The sequence below is a fragment of the Microtus ochrogaster genome, linkage group LG5 (genome assembly GCF_000317375.1).
Source record: "Microtus ochrogaster isolate Prairie Vole_2 linkage group LG5, MicOch1.0, whole genome shotgun sequence".
Taxonomy (NCBI): Eukaryota; Metazoa; Chordata; class Mammalia; order Rodentia; family Cricetidae; genus Microtus; species Microtus ochrogaster.
Genome location: NC_022031.1, coordinates 38,035,915 through 38,047,141, shown reverse-complemented (window position 1 = coordinate 38,047,141; position 11,227 = coordinate 38,035,915).

Genomic DNA, 11,227 nt, shown 5'->3' with positions numbered 1-11,227 from the left:
CTGGCTCCAGAGGAAGCCAGAAGAAGAAACAGGAGCTCCGGACAGTTGTAAGGTGTCATGCGGGTGTTTGAAAATGAACTCAGTTCTTCTGCAAGAGCAGTAAGTGCTCTTAATTGCTGAGCTGTCTCTCCAGCCCCACTTTTCCTCTTTTTTAAGTTAATTGTCTCAGGTATACTGTTACAGTAACGGAGATCCAGTGACACAGTTGCTGTCAAGCACAGGGTCTCTTCTCCAGGGAGTCCTTTGAAAGATTTTATTTATTTATTTTTTTATACCTTCTAAGCCTGTGGGGTCTGGCCAATTCTTAAGATGCCCTCAAGACATTTTTCTTATTGTACTAAAGTAGTTTATTTCTTTTTAATGACACTAATATCTTTTATAGCCAGATGCTTCTTGTCCAGAACTTTAAAAATACTTCCAATTGCTAGCCAAATTGCATAATTTTCAAAACTTTCCACTTGTCCCAAATCCTCGCTGTAAACCTGGCTGAAAGCATTCTGCTTTAACCATAGAAACAGCTTGAGTTCAACTATGCAGTTTTGAAAGTTTCACCAAGTTAATTAGTCCATTACTTTTATATTTAGCCTTACTCAAAGTCTCAGGACACAAATAAAACATAAACGATTTCTTCTCTAGGCGACACATAAATAACCGCAGTCTAATTCCTAAGATTATCGCCTCCCGACTGAAACCGCAGGAGCCTTGTGGCCTTTGTGGTCCGCATTCTTGTTACCGTTCTGGCCTCCTATGCATCCACTGTATAAGCCGATGATGACATGGCCGCTCCGTGCCATGGTTAAGAGGAGGTTTGTATTGTAATGTGAGGGAGAGAATGGCCAGAGGCATCTGGAGGAGTCCAGAGCAGAGAGAGAAAGCAGTAGACTGAGCACAGTCAGCAGACAAGCCCTGGCCGTGAGAGGAGCAGGAGCGGAGCAGAGAAGGGATGGGGTGGAAAGGAACAGAGAAAGAAGCAAGAGAGGATAAAGAGAGGGAGGCACAGGAGAGCGCAGAGCTGTCTGTCACCGCTGGCCTACAAGGAGGATGGTGGAGAGGGAAGCCCAGGAGCTGGAGAAGTTTTGGGGTGGGGGGGGGGCTGAGAAGAGTCCGGAGGCCAGCATGGATGCTGATGTGTGTGTTTGGTTGGAAGTGAGACCCCAGCCTTCTGACACCCCCATACCCAAGGAGTCTGGGATATTTGGAAGTGTCACCCCCAGTTCCTGGCATCCATTTCAAGCCCCCTCCTGTAGGAGTTGCCTTGGTCCGGACTCCACCTCTGAGAAAGCCCACCAAGCTGTGACCCCTCCCCAGGAGGGTCAAGAAAGCCCGACCAAGCTGTGACCTCTCGCTAGGGAGGGTCAGGACCACTCCCACAGGCTTTTTAGGCTAACACCCGGAAAAGGAACACGTGGTCTCCGGGTTTCACGTGGTCTCCCCTGCTCTCTCTTCCCTGCGCCATGCTTTCCTGGTGCCATCCACGGTGCCGTCCAGGAGCGCTGCATTAAACACAGGCATCTTTTATTCGGTCTGATTTGGTCGGATTGGAATTATTTGTGTTGGTGGAGAGGCTCTTAAGAAATATTCCTAACAGTGTGCAACAGGTACTTGTGACACCCAGGGAGCCCGGAGGCCAGCATGGACACTGAAGTGTGTAACAGGTACTGGTGACCCCCAGGGAGCCCGGAGGCCAGCATGGACACTGAAGAAGTGTGTAACAGGTACTGGTGACACCCGGAGAGTCAGGAGGCCAGCATGGACACTGAAGTGTGTAACAGGTACTGGTGACACCCGGGGAGCTGGAGGCCAGCATGGACACTGAAGGGTGTAACAGGTACTGGTGACACCCGGGAGCCCGGAGACCAGCATGGACACTGAAGGGTGTAACAGGTACTGGTGACACCCGGGAGCCCGGAGGCCAGCAGGCACTTTGATATGCTGATAGGCACCACAGGTAGCCATTTGTCCCTTCTGTAGTGACAAGGAACAGGGCTCCTTTGGAAGAGGGAACTGGCTTCCCAAGTTCCAGAGGAGAACTGGCTTTTGTCTAACAGCCAGACTTTGGGGAAGTGGTATTTCCAGTCTGTCTTCCTTCCCTGAACTCACTGCAGTCCTCCATCAAGCCTTGCCTACAGCATCCCAGGGCTTCTCTAGTGGCATTTCCAGTTCCTCCCATAAACCTTCCCGAAGACTCTGAACCACATGGGCAGGGTCAGCCCTGGCAGTGACCCCGCTTCTCTGGCATTCTCTTTGTTAGTTGCTTTTCTAATTGCTGCTACAAATGCTTGACAGAAACCATCGAAGAGAAGAAATCTTTATTTTGGTTTGTGGTTTCAGCGACTTCAGTCCATCCGTGGTGAAGCAGAACACCATGATGGTGTGAGCAGGGTGTGGAGGAGTGGAGACCAGGCAGAGCCTTCAAAGGCTTGGCCCAGCTGACCTGCTTCCTTCAACCAGTTCCTATCTAGAAAAAGTGCCCAGAAATAGTGCCAATAGCTGAGAATACAATTGATGCATGAGTCTGTGAAGAATATTTAATATTCAAATAATAACTGGTATTTTATGTAAATAAGAGTTGGAGCACATTATGTGTCTGTATGTATGTATTGTGTATGTGTGTATGTATTATTTATGTGTGTATGTATGTATGTGTGTATGTGTGTGTATTTATGTGTATGTGTGTATATGGACTTGTTACAGATCTGTAACCTAATGGGAAGAGTAAGTGCTGGTTGAACAGTCCTATGTGGTTACTGGGAAAGAACATACAGATCTTTGTCTCCAGTGCCAGAGACAGTAGCCCGTGAGACAGAGAGTTGGGGAAAATGATGAGCGTGAAATGAGAGCTTGTAAGACTAAACTGAAACCCCCAACCATAAGCTGGGTCACAAGGATCGGCTGAAATCTATGTCAGTTCTGGTCTACTGACCTTGGAGTGTGATGTATTATTGAGGTCACAGCTCTTTGTTATGGAGTTAAACACATACACTTAGTACAGAAACCAGAGAGATTGGTGGGGACCCAGGGAAAGATGAGACTCTTGAAGACCTACTTATGCCTTCCTACCAATAAACCAACCCAGGAAATATGAGGCATGTCTACAGCGATAATGTGTTCCAAGATGCCCAGTGGATGACTGAAATCATGAATAATACCAAACCCTATACATACTATTTTTTATTTTTGTATATATCAGTGATAAATCAAATACCAAGATGGTTCATTTATAATAATTGCAGGGGCTGGAGAGATGGCTCAGAGGGTAAGAGCATTGCCTGCTCTTCCAAGGGTCCTGAGTTCAATTCCCAGAAGCTACATGGTGGCTCACAACCATCTATAATGAGATCTGGTGCCCTCTTCTGGCCTGCAGGCATACACACAGACAGAATATTGTATACATAATAAATAAATATTTATAATAATTGCATTAAGTATCAATGTCTTAAACATCCAAATAACACATGGAGATTGTTGAGACTGGTTTTAAGAACCAGTTAGGCAGGCTGGAGAGATGGGTCAGGGACTAAGAGCACTGGCCAGTTCTTTCAGAGATCATTAGTTCAATTCCCAGCAACCACACAGTGACTCACAACCATCTATAATGAGATCTGGTGCCCTATTCTGGTGTGCAAACATACATGCAGGCAGAACACTGTATACATAATAAATAAATCTTAAAAAAAAACAGTAATGAACAATGATATCCTGCCTCAACAAGCCTAATCTGGATGCAAAGTCGTAAGTAGATTAGGTTAAAATGGAAAGATTAGGGAAATGTGTACATGATAATATTAGTCAAGAAAATGCTACAGTGGGCATGTAATATTAACTAAAATGTATTACAGAGCAAAACTTACTAGCTGGATAAAGGTAATTTCAGAATGATAAGCAACAGGTTCATTGAAAGGACATATGGATCTTAAACGTTTAATCATCTAATAACATAGCTTCAAAATCACAAAAACAGAATCTGGTATGATAAATACATTTATCATGAAAATAGATTTATTTTTCAAGTATCTTTCACAATGATTAAGAGAGAAAATGTTCTGGGGATAAATGGGCTGTGGATTTGGACACAGGTGCCAAGCAATTGACATAATTGCTGTTTATAGAAGGCTTTTTCCAAAACAGCAAGGTCTAGGTTGTTTCTGTAGGCACACCAAACATCAGCACACTAGACCACAGGCTGACCCACAGAACAGCTCAGAAGGGCTTAGCAATGGCAGAGAGTGCACTTACAAAGCACAGCAGAACCGTTAGAACGCTAAGTAGGGAGACATCCGGCTGCTCCTCAGAAACACAGGAACTAAATGTGAGATCTACAGCCCCAGAACTATGAAGCCAAAAGTACGGTCCCTAAGGAAACAGCGATGCTTGGCTTCATCAAAGTAAGTTTCTACTCTTCAAAAGATATATTTGAGAGACTAAAAAGACCAAATACTGGGGCAATATTTGCAAACCATGTATCAGATAAATGATAAATTCATAAGATATAAAAATCTGTGGGTAACGCCCCGGGAGCAAGAGTACTAGCTCTGAGTGCGAGAGTTCAAGTCCTCAGCCCATAAAAAGTCAGGCACGACCACACTGCTTACAACCCCAGCACTGGAGGCCGGAGACAGGTGGATCCCAGGAGCTTAATAGCTAGCCAAGCTAGCCAAAACAGTGAGCTTCAGGCTCAACGAGATACCACGTCTCCGAAAATTAAGATTTTGAGCCAGCAAGATGGTTCAGCAGGTAAAGACACTTGCTGCCAAGTCTGACAACCTGATTTGACCCCCAGAACCCAAATGGTAGAAGAAAAGAAATGACTTTTGAAGGGTGTCCTCTGACCTCCACATGCATGCACCCACACACGCACACAGACAAATAAATGAATAAATGTAAAATAAACAAAGACTTCAACATTACTAGTCATTGAGGAAATACAGTTAAAATCATAATAAGGTTATTACTTAACACCCATTTAAATGGCTCAAGTTGAAAAAAGTGACAATGGGGCTAGAGAGATGGCTCAGGAGTTAAGAGCACTGGCTGCTCTTCCAGAGGACCCAGGTTTAATTCTCAGAACCCACAGGAAAGCTAACAACCGTCTATAAGTCAGATTCCAGGAGATCCAATGCCTCTGCCTTCCAGCCTCTGTAAACACCAGGCACACGTGTGGTGCATAGACATACATGCAGGCAAAACACCCACACATAGAAAATAAAATAATAATACAAAGAAGAGAAAGGAAGAAAAAAGTGTCTTTGTTAGAGTTTTTACTGTTGTGAAGAGACACCATGACCATGGCAACTCTTATAAGGAAAATATTTAATTGGGAGGCTCACGTACAGTTTCAGAGGTTCAGTCCATTATCATTATGGCAGGGAGCATGGCTGCGTGCAGGCAGACATGGTGCTGGAGGATAGCTGAGAATCCTACATCGAGCAGACAACAGGAAGTCACACTGAGGAAAGCTTCAGTAAAAGAGACCTTGAAGCTTGCCCAAATGGTGACACACTTTCTCTAACAAGGCCACACCTCCTAACAGTGCCATTCCCTTTGGGGGACATTTTCTTTCAAACCACCACAGGAAGGAAGGAAGGGAGGGAGGGAGGGAGGGAGGGACGGAGGGAGGGAGGGAGGGAGGGAAATGGAGGGCGAGAGAGGGAGAAAGGAAAGGACAATGAAGCAAGTGGACAATGCCAACTTCCAGGGAAAACAGAGTAGCTGGAATTCTTATATTTCTGCGGAGGATGCAAAAGGGCATAGTCACATTGGAAAACAGTCTTGAATTTTATGGCAAAGTTAATAAAACACTTATAATATATCCCAATTTACTCAAGAGAAAAGGATGCACTGTTTGTGAGCGTGAGTTCTTGTAAAAGGCATAATTTATTATAACTGAGACCCCGAGACAGCTTAAACACCCTGTAAAGGACAGTCTATGGCACAGCCCCCCAAACAAGCATAATTCAGAAAAACTAAAACAAAATAACCAGAACTAGTTCTTAGAGAGGGGGAAAACACAGACAGACAAACTTGGTCTGCAAGAATGTTACCCAGAACATGTGTGCAGTTTGCTGCCCTGGGACCCAGGTCAACAGTTGAGGTCAGTCTGGACTGCATAGTGATCTCCAGGACAACCGTGATGATGTAGGGAGAGCCTGTCTCAAAAACAAAGCCAAACAACAAATAAAAATGGGTAGTCTTCTCTAAGAGACAAGGGTGACGTTTGAATATAAACTATGCCCTTGGTCGCAGTGGTCCAAGAACAGATTACAACTGATGCTGTTTTCCAAGAGTCTCTGCAGATGGAAGGTCAAGTGGAGATGGACAGCTGTTAGCGTGCCTTTGACTGAAGAAAGTTCGGTGTTGTCTGTACCAGGCGCCAAGTTCAATCTGCACTCAAGAAGGAAGAGGAAGATGAAGAGGAGGAGAGGGGGAAATTATTCTATGTCCATGTCTTCCCAAAATTTATGTTGAAATCTTCAATGTGATGGATTAACAGGCAGATATAAGCAGGCAGCCTCACGCTCCTGCCCCAAATGTGACCTGCCCCAGATGTGAGCAGACAGCCTCACACTCCTGCCCCAGACGAGAGCAGGTGGCCTCACGCTCCTGCTCCTACAGCCACTAGCCACTCTCATTGCCTTACTTTCCCTGCCATAATGGACCATATCCCTAAACTGTGAGCCAGACTTCCTCCTTTAAGTTGCTGCTTGTCGGGTATTTGGTCACAGCAATGGTGGAATAGGGATAGGGTCTATGAGTGTTTCTAGAGGTGAAGATCTACCCCGAGTACTGTGTGTACGCACTATCCAATCAACACAGGACTAGAAAAAACTAAAACAAACAACATCAATACCCAGGAAGAGAGTGAGAATGTGTGCCCGGCAGCGGGAGCCGATGAACAGTGCTCTCTTCACCTTGGACACCAGAATCCCAGGTTCTTCTGACTTCAAGTGCCAGTGGTGAACAGCAGTTGGCTCTGAGGTTCTGGCCTTTGACCTCAGAGTGAGATTTGCATCACGAACCTCCCTGGTTCTGAGGCCTTCAGATGTGAACTGTGACGTGTTTCCAGTGCCCTGGGGTCTACATCTTAGATGAAGACCAACTAAGAGAAAAAAATTGTTTTTTTGTTTTTGTTTTTTTTTTTTTTTTGACACAGGGTCCTCCTGTGTAGCCCTGGCTGAAGTTCATTATGTAGACCAGGCTGGCCTCAAACTCATAGAGACCCACCTGCCTCTGCCTCTTAGAGTGCTGGGATTAAAGGTATGTGGTGCCACACCTGATCCATAATTTAAAGCTTTTGATGCTTTACTGAGATACACATTAATCTTATTCACAAAAAAAAAAGGAAAAAAAAACCCGTTGTTACTAAAGATGTCTAATTGCCCAGGATATGCTCCTGGGGTACTTGAGAAACAAATAAAATCAGTTTTAACATCTAGAAAAACACACAGCAGTGATTGGCAAGAGCTAACTATTCAGAGTCCGAGGTTTTATTTCTAAACTAACAAGCCGTCCGCCTCATGTTTCATGGATGCTGGCAGATGCCTCCTAAGTCAGAGGTAAGGAACCAGCCCTGGCAAAAGCTTAAGCTTTGTTGTTCCAGTTCCAAGTTCCACAGGTGTGGGAAGGGCCTACGACAGGCGCCTGTCCATGTAGCGCGCTCTGGGGTAGTGGAAGACAACAGAGCATTAACGCGAAGTAGCTTCCACAGTAAGCCAAGACCAGCCTGCTCTCACTGGGAGCAGACATTACCTTAACTCTCAAGCCTGCTTGTTGCAAACGATAGCGAAATGTCCCAGGTTAAGGAGAAAGAAACAAAGTGTGCTGGAAAGGTTTTTTTCCTAGCAACGCGACACAAGTTAGAGCCATATGGAAAGTGGGGGCCTTCACTAAGAAGTTGCCCCCCAGCTGGCTGGACAGACGGCTCAGTAGTTAAGAGCATACGCTGCTCTTCCAGAGAACCCACGTTCACTTTCCAGCACCCACATCAGGTAGATTACAACCACCTGTAACTCCAGCTCCAGGAGTATCTGACACCTCTAGCTTTAATGGGTACCTGCACACACACACACACACACACACACACACACACACACTTTAAAATAAGATCACAAATAATGATACGGAGATGTATTCTTAATTATAAAGCTCAGCCTTGTTCCTAACTAGTTCTTATAGCCCACATTTTTAAATCTATGTTCTTTTAGTAGCTCTGTTACCTTTACTCTGTACTCCATCCTGCTTCTTCTGTGTCTGGCTGGTGGCTCTGCTTTCTTCCTTTCTGAGTCCTCTCTGTCCGCAGAAGTCCTGCCGAACCTCTTCCTGCCTAACTATGACCATTCAGCTCCTTATTAAACCAGTCACAGTGACACATCTTCATACAGTGTAAAGGAATATTCCGCAGCATTGCTCCCCATCAGCTGGCCTACAGACAAGTCTGTGTGTATTTTCTTATTGGATGATTAATAAAAGGAGACCTGGCCAGTGGGTACGGTGCCATCTATGGAAGGTGCTCCTAGGGTATATAAGAAAGCAAAATTTTATCACAGCAATAGAAAAGTAACTAAGAAAGAAAGGGTAGGAGAAACTGATGTTTCCTCCTTGACATACCCAATAGGAACATCCAGGAGTTCTAGGGGCCCCATGCAGGATGCCTATCCCACTGTTGATACCTGATGCATAAAAACAAATTGTTCTGGAGATGGGGTTAGGGAAACAGCTAACCAAATTTCCTTGCACCGGAGAATTCCTGGAAGAGTCATTTGGTTTAAAAATAACATCGATTAACTAAAACTCTGGTCTTGATTACCAGTTACTTTCCTTAGCCGGCAGGTAGAACGGGAGCTTTCCTGTGTCACTTAGGGAAGACGCCATCACACTCAAGCGTGGTGGCTCATGCCCGCAATCCCGGCACTGGGGAGGTGGGCCGGAGTATTGCCACAAGTTTGAGGCCAGTTTGAAGTGCATAGTAAGGTCCAGGCCGTCCTGGGAGGAGGGGACAGAATGAACAGTAAATGTTGAAGAGTTCCTGGTTTGAAAAACCTCAAGGAGGAGGGGCAGATGGTGGCCTAGTCACAAACACACACCACCACAGCCCCACCTGTGGTGTCTTAGTCTCTGTTCTATTGCTGTGAAGAGACACCAGGATCAAGGAATTCTTGTAAAAGACGCATTTAATTGGAGGCTGACTTACAGTTTTAGAGGGCGAGTCCATCACTGTCATGGCAGGAAGCAGACAGGCATGGCTGTGGAACAATAGTTAAGAGTTTTGCATCCTAATTCACAGGGAGAGAAAGAGAGACAGAGACAGAGACAGAGAGAGAGAGAGAGAAAGACAGAGAGAGAGAGAGAGAGAGAGAGAGAGAGAGAGAGAGAGAGAGAGAGAGCTGGGTTGGGCTTCTGAAACCTCGAAACCCATCTCCAGTGACACACTTCTTCCAACAAGGACACAACTCCTAAAACTTCTAATCTTTTCAAATAAGTCTACTTCTTTGTGACTAAGCATTCAAATACCTGAGCCTATGAGAGCCATTTTATTCAAACAACCACACCCCCTAAGGAAGCCAGCCCCAGGACACCCTAGCCTCTGCCAAAAAAGCAATTATGGTTCCAAGTTCTCTTCCCTAGTCCACTGTACCAGGGGATGTATAGGTATCGTGGACCCTTTGAAGCTGGTTGGAGCCAAGGTGTGCAGGCGGCCTGTGACAGACCTGATGAAGTTCACAAGCAGTGAGTCTACACCTTCTTCAGTGAATCATGCTGGAGTGATACTCAAGACTGACATTTCTTGACATGATGGAAGCTGATGGCAGCCAGCATACCATGGCATTGGCTCCTTTCCTGCCACTACCTGGGCAAATGGACGCCAGGCCCCCATCTCAAAGACTGTGTACACTCACTAAGGACTACATCAGATCCTCTAACAGGACCAGCAGCCAAACTGTCAATAATGCTCACATAAAGATTGGGTGTCCCGAGCATACCAAGGTGGAAAGGATTCTGTTCCAGCTGCGTGTAGCAATTGTCTGTGATGATCGTCTCAAACTTGATTTGGGTGTTGTATTAGTCAGGGTTCTCTAGAGGAACAGAATTCATAGAATGAATATATATATATAATTTATTACATAAATGAATATGTGATTCATTATATGATTAACATATAGAATTTATCATATGGCAAATATATAGAGTTTATTATCAAACATATATATGATTTATTATATAATGAATTCATATACATATGTATCTATAATTTATTAGATTGGCTTACAGGCTGTGGTCTAGCTAGTCCACCAGTGATAGTCTACCAACAAACAGTCCAAGCATCCAGTAGTTGTTCCGTCCATGAGGATGGATGTCTTAGTTAGGGTTTCTGTTGCTGTGAAGAGACACATGACTATGGCAACTTTTATAGAGGAAAACATTTATTTGGGGAGGCTCACTTACAGTTCAGAAGTTCAGCCCATCATCACCATGGTGGGGAAGATGGTGGCATTCAGGTAGACATGGTGCTGGTTACATCTTGATCAGAAGGCAACAGGAAGTGGACTGTCTGTCACACTGAAAGAAGCTTGAGCAAGAGACCTCAAAGCCCACCCCCACAGTGACACACTTCCTCCAACAAGGTCGCACTTACTTCAACAAAGCCACACCTCCTAACAATGACACTCCCTATGAGCTTATGGGAGCCAATTACATTCAAACCTCCACTTCCACTCCTTGGTCCCCATAATCTTGTAACAATATCATAATGCAAATGCACTTAGTCTAACTTCAAAAGTCCCTATAGTCTATCACAGTCCCAAACTTATATAAAAGCCTAAGGTTCAAAGTCTTTTTGGAGATCCATGCAATCTCTTAACTGCAATCACCTGCAGAAATAAAAGCAAAAAGCATATGACATACTTCTAACATATAATGATACAGGATATACATTACCACCCCCAAACATAGAGAAGGAAGCATGGCGAGGAGCTACTGGACCAAAGTAAGACCAGAAACCAGCTGGACAAACTCCAGACTCTGCGTCTCCATGTCTGGTGTCAAAGAGCTCTTCAGATCTCCAACTCCATTGAGCTTTGTTGACGGCAGCACACTTCTTTCTCTTGGGCTGCTTCCCCTCCCTGTTATCAGCTCTCCTCAGCGGGTATCCCACGACTCTGGCATCTCTATCATCTTGGGTTCTCCAAGGCAACCCAGGCTTCAACTTCACAGCTTCACGCAATGGCCGCCT